Here is a 12,038-nt window from a genome sequence, read left to right on the forward strand (position 1 = left end):
TGAATGTCCTACCAAATGCAACTGCCATTAAGGAGTCAAAGTTATCCCAGTAACATATAACATTTCAAGTATAATCCATTCGTTTTCTTAAGTATACTTTTTAGTTGATCTCTCACTAAAGATCCATTTCATGGTACATTGGTCATGTTTCTTCATATCTTTTAATCACTGTCAAGTTACAAACTCAAATCCCACTCTTGAACATATACACAACCACAACATAGGTCATAACAGTGAGTAAAAAGCAGATAGTGACCTGCAAAGTAAACTTTCGTGCTTGTGCCTATATGTCTATTTTTTGCTTTGGGTATTTATACGACAGATATTAGTGTTGAAAGCTTTTTCTTCAAGAACTTCTAAGGAAACATCTAGGCGTGTCCCAGAAGTTAGTCTGAGGAATGCACTGCACTTGTCAAGTTGCACATACGGAAAAAGGAGTTGTATTTATAGGTCAGAGCCAAAGCAATTTCAGTTACACATTTCAGTAATAAAACCTCTTCCTCAGCTTTCACTTGCTTAGCTTTTGTTTCCTTCTCACTACTCAAAAAGTTCTTAGACTGTAATCAAACCCAACAATGCTACAGAGGAAACAATTTCAGATCCGGAAAGGGGAGCACAATCTCATTTAGGCATTCTTTACAAGCCATTAAATTACAAAAACTCAGGATATCCTCCAAGAATTGCAAGAGAAATGCCAAATATCAAATAGGCCTTTTTGTTATTAGAATATGACTGGGCTCTATTTTCTTCAAACTCGGGAGGAAGAGGAAGAATTGGAACAAATTCCTTCTTATCCACCTCCATCCAAAGAGGGAGGAAGAACTCACCAACAGGAAAATTTTGGTGTGATGCTGATGTTTTCTCAGTGAAATAATGAAAGAGATCCCCGAGGAATCACCACCGTATTTTGCAAAGAAAGCAGCAAGAGTTTGGCTTCTCATTTCAGCACAAAGGATGCAAACACACGGGAGGATAACCGACACTTCAAACATAAAACTTCTGCTTGAGGCACCCGAGATTCCTTAAATAAGGGTGGGTTTGGGAAAGTGATGATGAGTAAATTCTTAAGAATATGAAAAACATTGCTGACTGCTGAACGCTTTGCCGAAACACATGCGCATATGAAAGGTGCCCAAAAACACCTCTGTGGTCAGCAAGCTGCTGCAGAGAAGAGCTTCATAGTCCATCTTAAATGATCAGTTGAGCCAGTCTAAGAAGGATCTACGTATTTTTCTCTTCTTCACTTTTCCAAAAAACAAGCACACCAAAGCCTACATAAGACTAAGTGCCAAATGGTAACTGATTGACTCTTTTAGGTATGCCCAGACTAAGACCCCCCACAACCTGGGGGGTAGGCAATGAACAAATGATCGAGCAGAGGCTCAAACCCTGGGAGCACAGTAGTTTTGGCCGGGCCTTTTCTCACGATGCTTCAGCAAGCTTCCGCACAGAGTTCCGCACCGTGAGCTATCATGGGCAGCCTGCCATGCCAAGTTAAACCACAGATCTGCAAGCAGGCTATTCACAGCAATAAGGTATTGTTATTTTTATTCAATCCGTCTCTGCAAAAATCTCATTTCTGAGGTCTCATCTATCCACATTTCACAATCATTCACTCGCCCCACACAACACCACTTCTCCTATCTGTATCAACATTCATTTCTCCATCTTGCTTGCAATAAAATATGTAAACAAATGTTGAAAAAAAAGTTTTTCCTATTTTTAGTGCCTGAATTTCTGCATTTAAAGAACTGAAAGTAAACACTAGGTTGCTGCTTGATTTATGAAAATTGGGAATTAAAAAAAGACTGATGTTGAAGTAAAAACATAAATGTTTTGAGAAAGATACAAATTATCAGCAAATTGTCAACATCTCTTAGGACATCCTGTATTCAGTTAGGTTCCAGCTTGTAAAAAAAATGAAAAGTGAAAAGAGTAAAAGTTTCTGCAAATCATGCACAAAGGCACATTTTACTGAATCTAGGGTTATTTAAAAAAATTGTGGAACACACTCTCTATCTGGGAGATAGAAGATATTGAAAGTCATTAGTTATATTGGGAGGAAGGTAAAGTAGGTGTTTTAGTGTGTGCCTACTAAATTTGCAAAACGCTTGTTCAGAATATTCTACACAATATATATTGCCTTTTTTAAATTACTTGAACTACATACAATATATTACCATGGCACCCTCTAATTGCTAAGCAGCCACCTCCTCACTCTGTTTTTAATCTCAGAAAACCCAGCAACAAAAGGGAACTTCCAAACAGCATGACAGTTTTTCATCAGCAGTTGCAGATCATCAGCAGCCACTTCCACTGCACTGGTCAAAGACTGACAAGTAGAGTGTACACAACACACAGCAGCAAAGCAGCTACTCAAAAGTAATAACCCAAGTGAGAACCAGTTTCTGGTAGGTTATTACCAGGCCTACACAGGCTGGGCTTAGTCTGGGCATTTTCACACCTGCAGACTTGCCATGTCTCTGAGCAGGAGTTACCTTATGTCATTCCAATCAAAACCAAGAGGACAGCTGACCATGGAGAATAACTGTTGTAGATACTTCCAAAGCCTCTGTCTCTTTAGGAATATGGGGCTGAAATGCTGGCTAGTGGTTTGGACTCAATAGCTATTTTTCAGACTACAGAAAACACTGCATTTTTCATCCTGGGATGGAAGACATGGGAAATGGACCTGGGATATACAGTTAAAAACCTTAAGTTTAAAAGAGGAAAACATATAATTGATATTCTTCAAACTTTCAACTGCTGTTAACAACAAACTACTCGGGACAAAGTATAAGCCTGCCAGGCAGTATATCAAGGTTACAATGCAGCTTGAAACAGAATTTTAGTCAAGAAACAATCCACAAAAGTACCACCGTTATCTTCCAGAATAATAAGCCACAAGCTGGTTTCTACATGTATCCAAGAGAAGAAAAGAAATGGTTTAAGGACTCCAATTAAGCGTATCTCTGTAGATGCATCTTTTTCTTCACGTAAATAGTTTTGCAACCACCTAGGAACTTCAGAGACACTGGACCAATTTCCTGTTCTACCACGTAACTCCTGGCCATCCATGAGTCAGGCTGAACCACAGAGTGGGACATCCCTAGCTAATCACTAGGGCATCTGTTATTCAGACTTCCCCAGCCATCCTCGGTCCCAGCCTGGAATCCATTTGCCAGAATCTTTAGACTATGCAGAAGAAATAAATATTCCCAGCAATGCTGATATTTCCAGCAACCTGCATGCTGAACAGGGAGCTAAGCCCATCAAACAGAAATACTACAGAATTAGCACAATAAAATCATAGTTATTCGAGGTGTTTCACACCAATTAATTTTTATTTCCGAAGAAATCAAAGTAGAAAAGCCTGACACTACATTTTTATATATTAGTTTAACATTCCTTTGAGATGCAAAAGCTCTAGGATGGATTCCCTATACCTGAGAGAGACCAACTAATGTTTCCTAACTTATCCACACAGACTTTAACCATAAGGCTCTTGGGCAGACAGGAAATGCACTGTATATGTCTTGTATTGAATTACCTTCATTTTTCACAATAAAAATCATAAAAACTACAGACACAGGGAAAAAGAAAAAAAAAAGGTTCTTAGCCACTTAAACTACTACAGGAACACCTAGTAAAATATCCTCCTCAGACTTGCTGACATGTTTCATAATGGCCCCTCTTCAATATCTAAAGAAAGTTTTGAATTCAAATATGAAGCATGGCACAAAGCCCAGTAGTTCAGTCCCTGACAATGCAGCAACAAATGTGGCAATGAAAGGAACTTTATGACCCTGTATTTTCATCAGTGAAGGCTTCTCAAATCCCTGATATCTGAAGGCATCTGTAATATGGGGAAAGGGGCACCTGAGGTTTTCCAGCAAACCTTTTCCTAACGGTCCCTGCAGCAGCCTGACCTAGGCTCCACTGCTGAACTCTCCATGCCCAAAGCCCCCTTCTCCTTCGCTAGCAAGGCACTGAGGACAGGTCTGCTCAGCACACACACACCCCATCAGCAGCAGGAGGTCCTTCTCACTTCTTCCAAATAGCAACTTCCAGCCCCTGCGAAACGGCATCTCTGCCAGCATCTACAGACCAGTGAATGCTCCACACTTCACAAGTTGTTTCACAGCCTGAGCAGACTGCAAAGTAAGGAGTCCTACAGCAACTCTTTTCTTGTACATCAAGAGAAGAAAGGACAATTCTGCTCATGTAACTAAGAGTGGTGAGTTTCCTCTCAAGTTAGAAGGTTCTATCAGCAATCTAAGTTTACTAAAATAAAATCCATTTATAGATTCTCAGTATTTTCAGGTTGTGGAACCCTCCCCCCCCCCCTTTTTTTTAAAGGGAAATGTATTTATGTGAGTTCTCATGATCTACAAATACATCTCTGTATATTTCTTTTAAATAGAAAAAGAGATTCAATCTAGGAGACTTTCACTAAGCTATATGGATATCATTCAATTTAATGGGAATTCCAACAGTTGTAAGAGACTGTGAAAGAAAGTACTGCTAACTTAACATCCTGCTTTCCCAGCCACAGTTTTTGGTGCTTTTTAGCTTATGAGTCAAAAATGCTATACAAAAATGTGCATTAAAACTCAATACAAGAACAACCAGTTATGGAGAAAAAACAGATGAAAACTTTTAATACAAAAGGAAGTATAAAGCACCACATACACAGCAGCTGCACGTGAAATATTTCATTCAATTAGGTGACAAATTAGCAAGTTACCTCTTCCAAAAACATTAGCATTATGCAAACTATTGTTGCAATTTAGCTGTGTTGACATTCTGCCTTTCACACTACAAAACACAGCACAAAATTTACTACAATTACTGGGCAGTAGAGAGATTCACGTCAGCTCCAGCTGCAAAATTTGTTACATCTTCCTCAAGTGTCTTCCATCTTATGTCTATATAGCTTACAAAACTAAGACTGCAATTTTAGGTTCTTTCTTGAATCAAGGAAACATTCAAAACCAAACTCCGATGCTAAAGACCTTTGCATTTGCAAATCCACAGCGCACACATCTTTAAAGCCTACACATGTGAAACAGATTAAGGGGCACAAAAGTAGTTGTGAGTCTCTCAAACTGCCTTCTGCTGGCTACAGAGTCCCCTGCTACTATTTTCTGCCCCTAATAAAGATTTCCTACCATGCTGCATCACATGTACTTCTCCTCTCATTGTTTTTTATTAGTCCACTTTGACAAGGTGTTTGACATTCCTTTAACCCCTAAATGGGACTAATTCATGGATATCATAACCTGCAGGATGAACCCATCCTTTATTTGAATCGCAACAAGAGGCCGCTGCTGTGGAAGTGAAGGTTGTGTCCATGCTAACACCTTATGCGTTGGGAATCAAAAACCTCCTATGAACTATGTTGTAGCTCTAGCATTGACTCCACTTCACTGAGTCTACAGCCAGCACATGAACAAGCAGTCAGAACAAGTAGTCCTGGAATTCTGAGCCCAAGTTTAAAAAAAAACAAAAAACAAAAAAACACGTTTTCAAGTTTCTGCCTTTCATAGTTGGAATAGAGCTTTATAGAAGAAAAAGACACACTAAATCAAAAAAGACCAAGCGAAAATGTGTATTAATCTCATTATTTTTAAATCCATTTAATGATTTTACAGGGGGAATGTGACTCATGATCTTTGAATGCATACGGCTGCCAGCACAGCATGGAAGAAGAAGAATTAGGAACAGCACATATCTGAACAGCAAGACATCTGGAAAGATGGTCCAGAAAAATATTCTGAAAAATCAGTTGGAGGACACACCAAACTTTTTTTTTTTTCCTTTTTTTGAAACAACTCCTAATTTAATTGGCATGAAAAGATAACTGCTGTTCCAAACAACATCTCAAGATGTGATTGCAGGAAACATCGTCTTTTATTGAGAACACAGTCCCTATCTAGGCTCATTACCTCACTTATGTTAGACTTTCCAGAAGATTTCACAACAGATAAAAAAAATTGTTGCAGTATATTCTAGAAATAGACAAAAAGCTTCCAATCTGACAAAATAGAAAGTGGATACATTGATAATATTAGCAAGTGTCTGTACACAGCCAAATATCTCTACACCTAAGCAAAATACCAGTTGCACAGGGAGAGAGAGAGCAAGTCGCCAGCAAGAGCCAAACGGCAGCTTCCAGCCCACGGCCCAGCTCTCCCCGAGGTGTCCCTGCTCCAGGGAGCTGTGGGCCCATAGGGAACATGTCCAGCCATCCCCAGTGGGGCATATTCTACCTCAGCTTTTCACCCAGGGGAAGCCAAGTTTGCACACATTGCTAAGAGCTCAGAAACAACTTGAAGGATAACAACGATTTAGTATATCCTGCATCACCTGGAAAATTTCAGTACAATGGCTATGTTACTAATGGCCTATCCTGCCTGAATATCTAAGCCTTGCATTTGAAAAAAGAAAAATAAAAACTGGAATAGACTGTTAAATGTCGCAGCAGGTAGTACTCAAGATTGCTTTGCACGCTACATTGCTCCTGTGTTTTTACTTTGTCTAAGACCAGGGCCATTAAAAGCAGGGACAAAGGGAAGGGGGGGATGATATAACAGAGAAAGAAAAAAAAAACGTTCAGAAACTTGAACACATCTAGAGAATCCCATAATCCACAAAGGTATTTCATTTATTTATAAAAATAATGCACAGAAATTTGAATGTAGTTTTAAAGCTCTCCCAGGAAAAACAGAACCTCTACTCCTTGCTCCACAGCAGCCATGCACATCAGAAAGAGCCATTGGGTACATGGAATTGTCAAAAGATTGCCTTAAATCAAGCATATTTGCAAAACAGCATTAATTACTGCTTGCACTGATCAAGACCTCTCTACAACACATGAACAATGAGAATGCCTACAATGATGCCACAGATTACAGTTCTACATACTACACTTCCTGAATTCTGACTCTGTGTGAATATGCACACGCACACATATACACACAAAAGAGTGCCCAGCATTCCCCATGACAAACAAACAAAAAACAGTTTTAGTTGCTTCACAGAGTTATCAAAAGCATCTGAGCCAGCTGAAACCTCTGCTTCAACCAGCACATCATTAACAGATTTGTTTACTAGGTTACCATCAGTTACACTTGTGCAAACTCGTGCAAGGCACTGGTGTTGATCAAGTGTCACTGACAGAATAATCAGAGAACAATTTGGCTTCACAGATGTTTCTGATGCTTTAGAATTGCAAGTGAAGTAAGACAGAAAGAACCCAGCTAAATTCTCAATCAAATCTGCATTTGCAACTTGGACATAAAAATACATACAGGACTAAAAGGGACTAGGTCAGACTCAGGAACAAAAATAAGCAGAATTTTGTACTGTCTGTCCTTCAAAACAGAAAATAACTTTGCAGAAACTCAACAAATACAGTCCTTAAATACTTTAAGAGGCTTATTGGTACTGATTTGCCACATTATCAAGTAGCCTGTGTGCAACTGCAGGTGTTATGAAACAAGTTCTACTTCTTGCCCCAGTAAAGCCTCGCTATTTAAGTATCTGTTGGAAACCTCTCATCTCTTCTGCAGGAATATCTATTGAAAATTCTGCAGTTTTACTTTCTTTTCCCAATATACAATTATACCAAAACCAGTGAATCATTTCAACTCAAGGAAATGATAACATTTTAACATGGAGCACCTTCTTGGCTAGCAATTAGCTGAAAATGGCAGAGGGGAAGAGGAATGAAAGACTGAATTCTTCCCTAGCAATTCAAGCTGGGTCTCCAGGACCTCTACTGAACCTCTGAATAAAACCTGGGTGGTAACATCACCTCCTTCGCTTCATGTTCCGTGTAGCAAACATGTTTTGAAACTAACCAACAAGACAAGACATTTCAGATAACTTCCTGCTATTCTGGGTGAGGCTGTGGACCATATAACAAGCCTTTTTAAAACCAAAATAATCTGGAAATAGTCAGTAGTGGATATTTCAGTGCCCATGGAGCAGGGTAAAAATCTAAGTGGGTCCTCAGTATGCAACCAAATGACACCTGCCTTATCCATATTTGTATTTGAAACTAAAAGAGCGGGCAGAAATTCACCATAAGTCTCCTACAGCACTCTGCCACTAGATCACAGCTAGGCCTTGGGGTTAGTCCACAAAATGAAAATTAAAAATAAATACAATACCTCCCCTTCCCGCTTTCCCCATCAAGGGGGAAGGCATAAAGCCATGTTAGCACTGCATATTAAAGGGTACCAAATGCTAGTCCAGAAAAGCAAATCTAGAAGCTGCTTGATGCAGCATCCCGTCATGAGACGGCTTCAGGGAAACACTGACTGTGGGCCAGGGAGGCTAGTGGTGTGAATAACAGGCAGGCTGCGACCTCGGGGGTTAGGAGATGCCAAGAGCCCGACTTCAAGGTTGGGAGCAAGGATATTAATGACTATTCCTGAATGAAAAAGGCTGTATCAAGGGTGATGCTGTTAGCAGCTCTGCAGAGGCTCTGGCTGTACTGCTAACAGCAATAGCGTTGTGGGGCCTTGTCTGGGGCACAAGGTGATTCCCTGTGGTCACTTATCCCTACAAAAATCAGATTACAGTAAGGAGGAGGAAAGAAAAAAAAAAAAAAAAGAAAGAAAAAAAAAAAAGAAGAAGAAAGGGCCAAAGTTTGTTTATGCCTGACTAGCATGTTCTTATGTAAGAGCTCTATTCAGAGATCAGTTCAGATCTTTTTTGTCATAAGAGCTGAGGCACTTGAAATACAGTCTCCACCTCTGCTCTTCCTTTCACCCTTGACAGTAACTACAAATTCTATGCAATCAACTATTTTGGTGAAGTGAATCTGGTGGCCTTTTCAGGCTCTCATCGCACTACTTTATCTTTACAAAAAACTGACCGAATTAGAATCCTGCTGCAAGTTACATTAGATATGTCAACAACTCAAGGATAATTAGTTCATTTTTTGCTCTCTTTCAGATTACATGAGTCCCTTGGTTCAAGTTAAAGTTTGCACTTAATTATTGCATCTGGTAGTCCAGACAACATACTCCAAGGATCATCTTAAGAGAAAGATGCACTCTACACCTATGATAGAAATATCAGTTTACTATATATGACCTCTCAAGTTGCATTGTTCTGATCATGTGATTTTTAGAGCATCCACTATTTTTTACAAGTCCTATTTATCACAACCGGGTACACAAACAAGCACACTGCTGCCAAACTGCATATTCAAAATCACTCAAATGGCATAAAAAACGTATGGCTACATGAACATAACTTTAGACAGTAGCGCTGTCTAAAGTCAAAATATTAATTATTTTCATGAGCTTGTAAGGAAATTCTGAAAGTTTACACTACGTGAACATTTTACAGATGGTAGATGAATTGAACTCAAAGACTCTCTAGCCTGGAAAAGATTACCAAGTTGCTGCCAAGGACTAATGAGGGAGCAGCAACCCTTCCTCCTTTCTGCTCCTCCAAAACTAGCTTTGTTTCTCACTGTGTGGTCCTAACACACGGAACACTGTAGTAGCACCTCACTGCTGCAATGTAGGGGTTATCCCCTTTCCTGGGGATCACAAGGATTTTCATTTCTATACTCATCACTGAGATACTTGCTATTGCTACGCATGTCATGTCTAAGACTGTCATCCTTACTTCCAATGCCATCTAATTGGTACTTCCTTCTTAATTCCAGTCTCTTTTCACTATTAGGCCTGCCCCTGTACCATTCCAAAACACAATCTCAACTTCCTTTGCATCCTTCCACATTGTGCCATTTTCCTAGGTTTTTATTCACGACTCACTTTCTCTGTTCGACTCCTTCTGTAAACACATGACTTCAAGGAGGCCCAAAAAGTATTTTTTGTTTTTAGATTACCAGTACATACCAAAAAGCACAGCATTAATAATTATATGTTTATTATCACCATTTTCATATTGCTTTATTTTTCTTCTCCCTGAACACATATGGGTAATCTCTGAACATTACAGGCTGTGCCTGATGTACTATCACTCCACCAATCAGTTGAGTAAATCAGTAATGGAAAGCAAACTTTTCTGTTCATTTTCAAATTGCCATAAAATAGAAACTCAATTACCAAAAAGATTTTTCTGGCAGGAACTATTTTGTCTCTTTTTGATCATCATCATTCATGGCAAAAGTCTGAATCTCCAAAGTACTGCTTATCACTGCAGTGACTAAAAGGTATTTTTAAAACGATACTTTTAGTATAACATGCAGGAGAGGAAAAGCACAGATAAGAACCTGTTTCTAAAAACATGGTTCATAATTATTTCTGTAACTAGAAATTAGAGAATAACTTATTCTGAGAAGATCAAAGGTATTTTGTTAAAACATTTCATATGTATAGGCATACATACAGATCATCTTTAAACCACTTTCACATAAAACTTACTTTCCAAAGCAATTTGAAGGCTTTTGAGCATGTTTCCAGTTACCTCTGTCTAAGGATGACTTTTTAAAGACTTCAATGAAACTATCAGAAGTCAAACAACAAGGAGCAAGACCTTGTGTTTTTCGCAGAAATGAAAGCAACAAACTAAGAGTTACAAGGCATTTAAATTTTAAATGTAATGAGTGCTCTAAACTATTAGCTGATCTAAACCGAGGCAGTGGTAAATTACAAAAACAAAACCGCAGAAAGCTAGTCCTCCCGAACAGCACTAATCCCTTTGTGTGAAGGATACAATTAACCTTTACAGGCCTTTGATTGATCCTCATTACCCTACAACAACCCCTAAGGACAGCGCAGGGAAAGGAGGAAGGCACCTTTCCCACAAAACTTCCCTTGCAAGGGAAGCCCCTCGCACCTCCCGCCTCGCCTGGAGGCCCGTGCCCGGAGCCGCTGCTCGGGGGGGCTCTGCCCGCCCCGCGCGCGGCTGCTCGGGCAGCTGGAAGCGCCGGGCGCGCTGCGACCCTGCGCGACCCTCCTGCGGAGCGGCCGCCTGCGCAGCGGCGCTCACGGGGCTCGGAAAGAAAAAGAAAGAGCCATTTGGCCGCTTCTAACTCCTAGAACTTCCCAGAGCCCCAACGCACGCCCAGCCTCGCGCCTGCGGCCGCTGGCGAAGTGGCCCGGCTCGAAGTTAGCGGCACAAACACGGCAAGTCCCAGCGCACGCCGCTGGCCCAGGCGGCCCCGGTCTCGGCTCCGTCCCCGCCCGCCGCCGCCAAGTTTCAAGGCGAGGGCAGCGGCTCGGCGGGCGCCCGGCTCGGCGCTGCTGCCGCCGCGAGCAACAGGCTCCCCGCCCCGCCGCTCCCCGGCTCCGCGCCCCGGGGAGGGACCCCGCGCCGCCGCCCGGCCCCGGTACCTGCGAAGCGATGGGGGCAGCGCGGCGCCCGGCTCGCGGCGCCCGCTCCGGCCCCGCGCCTGCTCCAGCCGCCCAGAAAGTTTCCTGACGTCAGCGCGGGCGGGCAGGCGAGCGGGGGGCCCCCGCCTGCTGCCGGGCTCGCTGCCCGCCGGGCCGGGGCGCCGCCGCTGCTCCCGGGCTCCCCCTGCCTCCTGCCGCCGGCCCCAGAGCCCCGCGCCGCAAGCGGGGGCGCGCGCGCGCGCGACAGGGGGCGCGCTGCCGCCGCCGCGCGCGCTGGGGGGCGACCGTTACGGGGCGGCGACCGTTATGGGGCGGCCGTTACAGGCCGTTAGCGCGCAGCTCCCCGGGGACCGGCGCGAGGCGGCGGCAGGGACGTGCTGGAGGGCGCAGGTATGAAGTCACACAGGGGCCTCGCTGACGCCATCGCGAGCTGCGGCGTCACGGGCAGGAGCGGTGCCCGCGGGAAGGTTTAACCGCCCCTTTAACCGCCCTTTTAACCGCCCCTTTGCGCGGGGCGGGGCCCGCGGAGAAAGAAGTGGAAGGGCCCGCGCATCCCGCGCGTGGGAAGCTCCCCAAGGAGCCGGTGGCTCCTGTAAATGTGGGCTGTGGTGCTTGGAAGGGCTGGCGGAGATGGAGACGGGAGAAACACCCAAGGAACACGAGTCTGTTGGGAGTCTGTGGCTGGTGAAGAGAGCATGGTGGAGACAGGTGTGC

General features: G+C 42.8%; 1 protein-coding gene across 1 annotated transcript in view; it reads right to left on the reverse strand.

The window, feature by feature from the left end:
- Window positions 1-11,483, reverse strand: part of GULP1 (GULP PTB domain containing engulfment adaptor 1) — a 104,666-nt gene extending 93,183 nt beyond the window's left edge. The window contains exon 1 of the mRNA XM_088526986.1: window positions 11,325-11,483. The gene's annotated coding sequence lies outside the window, so the exon portion shown is untranslated. The remainder of the gene's footprint in view (window positions 1-11,324) is intronic.
- Window positions 11,484-12,038: the final 555 nt, after the last annotated feature.

This window comes from Tinamus guttatus, unplaced genomic scaffold, assembly GCF_059628265.1.
Source record: "Tinamus guttatus ecotype Peru unplaced genomic scaffold, ASM5962826v1 Tinamus_guttatus_pri_ptg000260l, whole genome shotgun sequence".
Classification (NCBI taxonomy): domain Eukaryota; kingdom Metazoa; phylum Chordata; class Aves; order Tinamiformes; family Tinamidae; genus Tinamus; species Tinamus guttatus.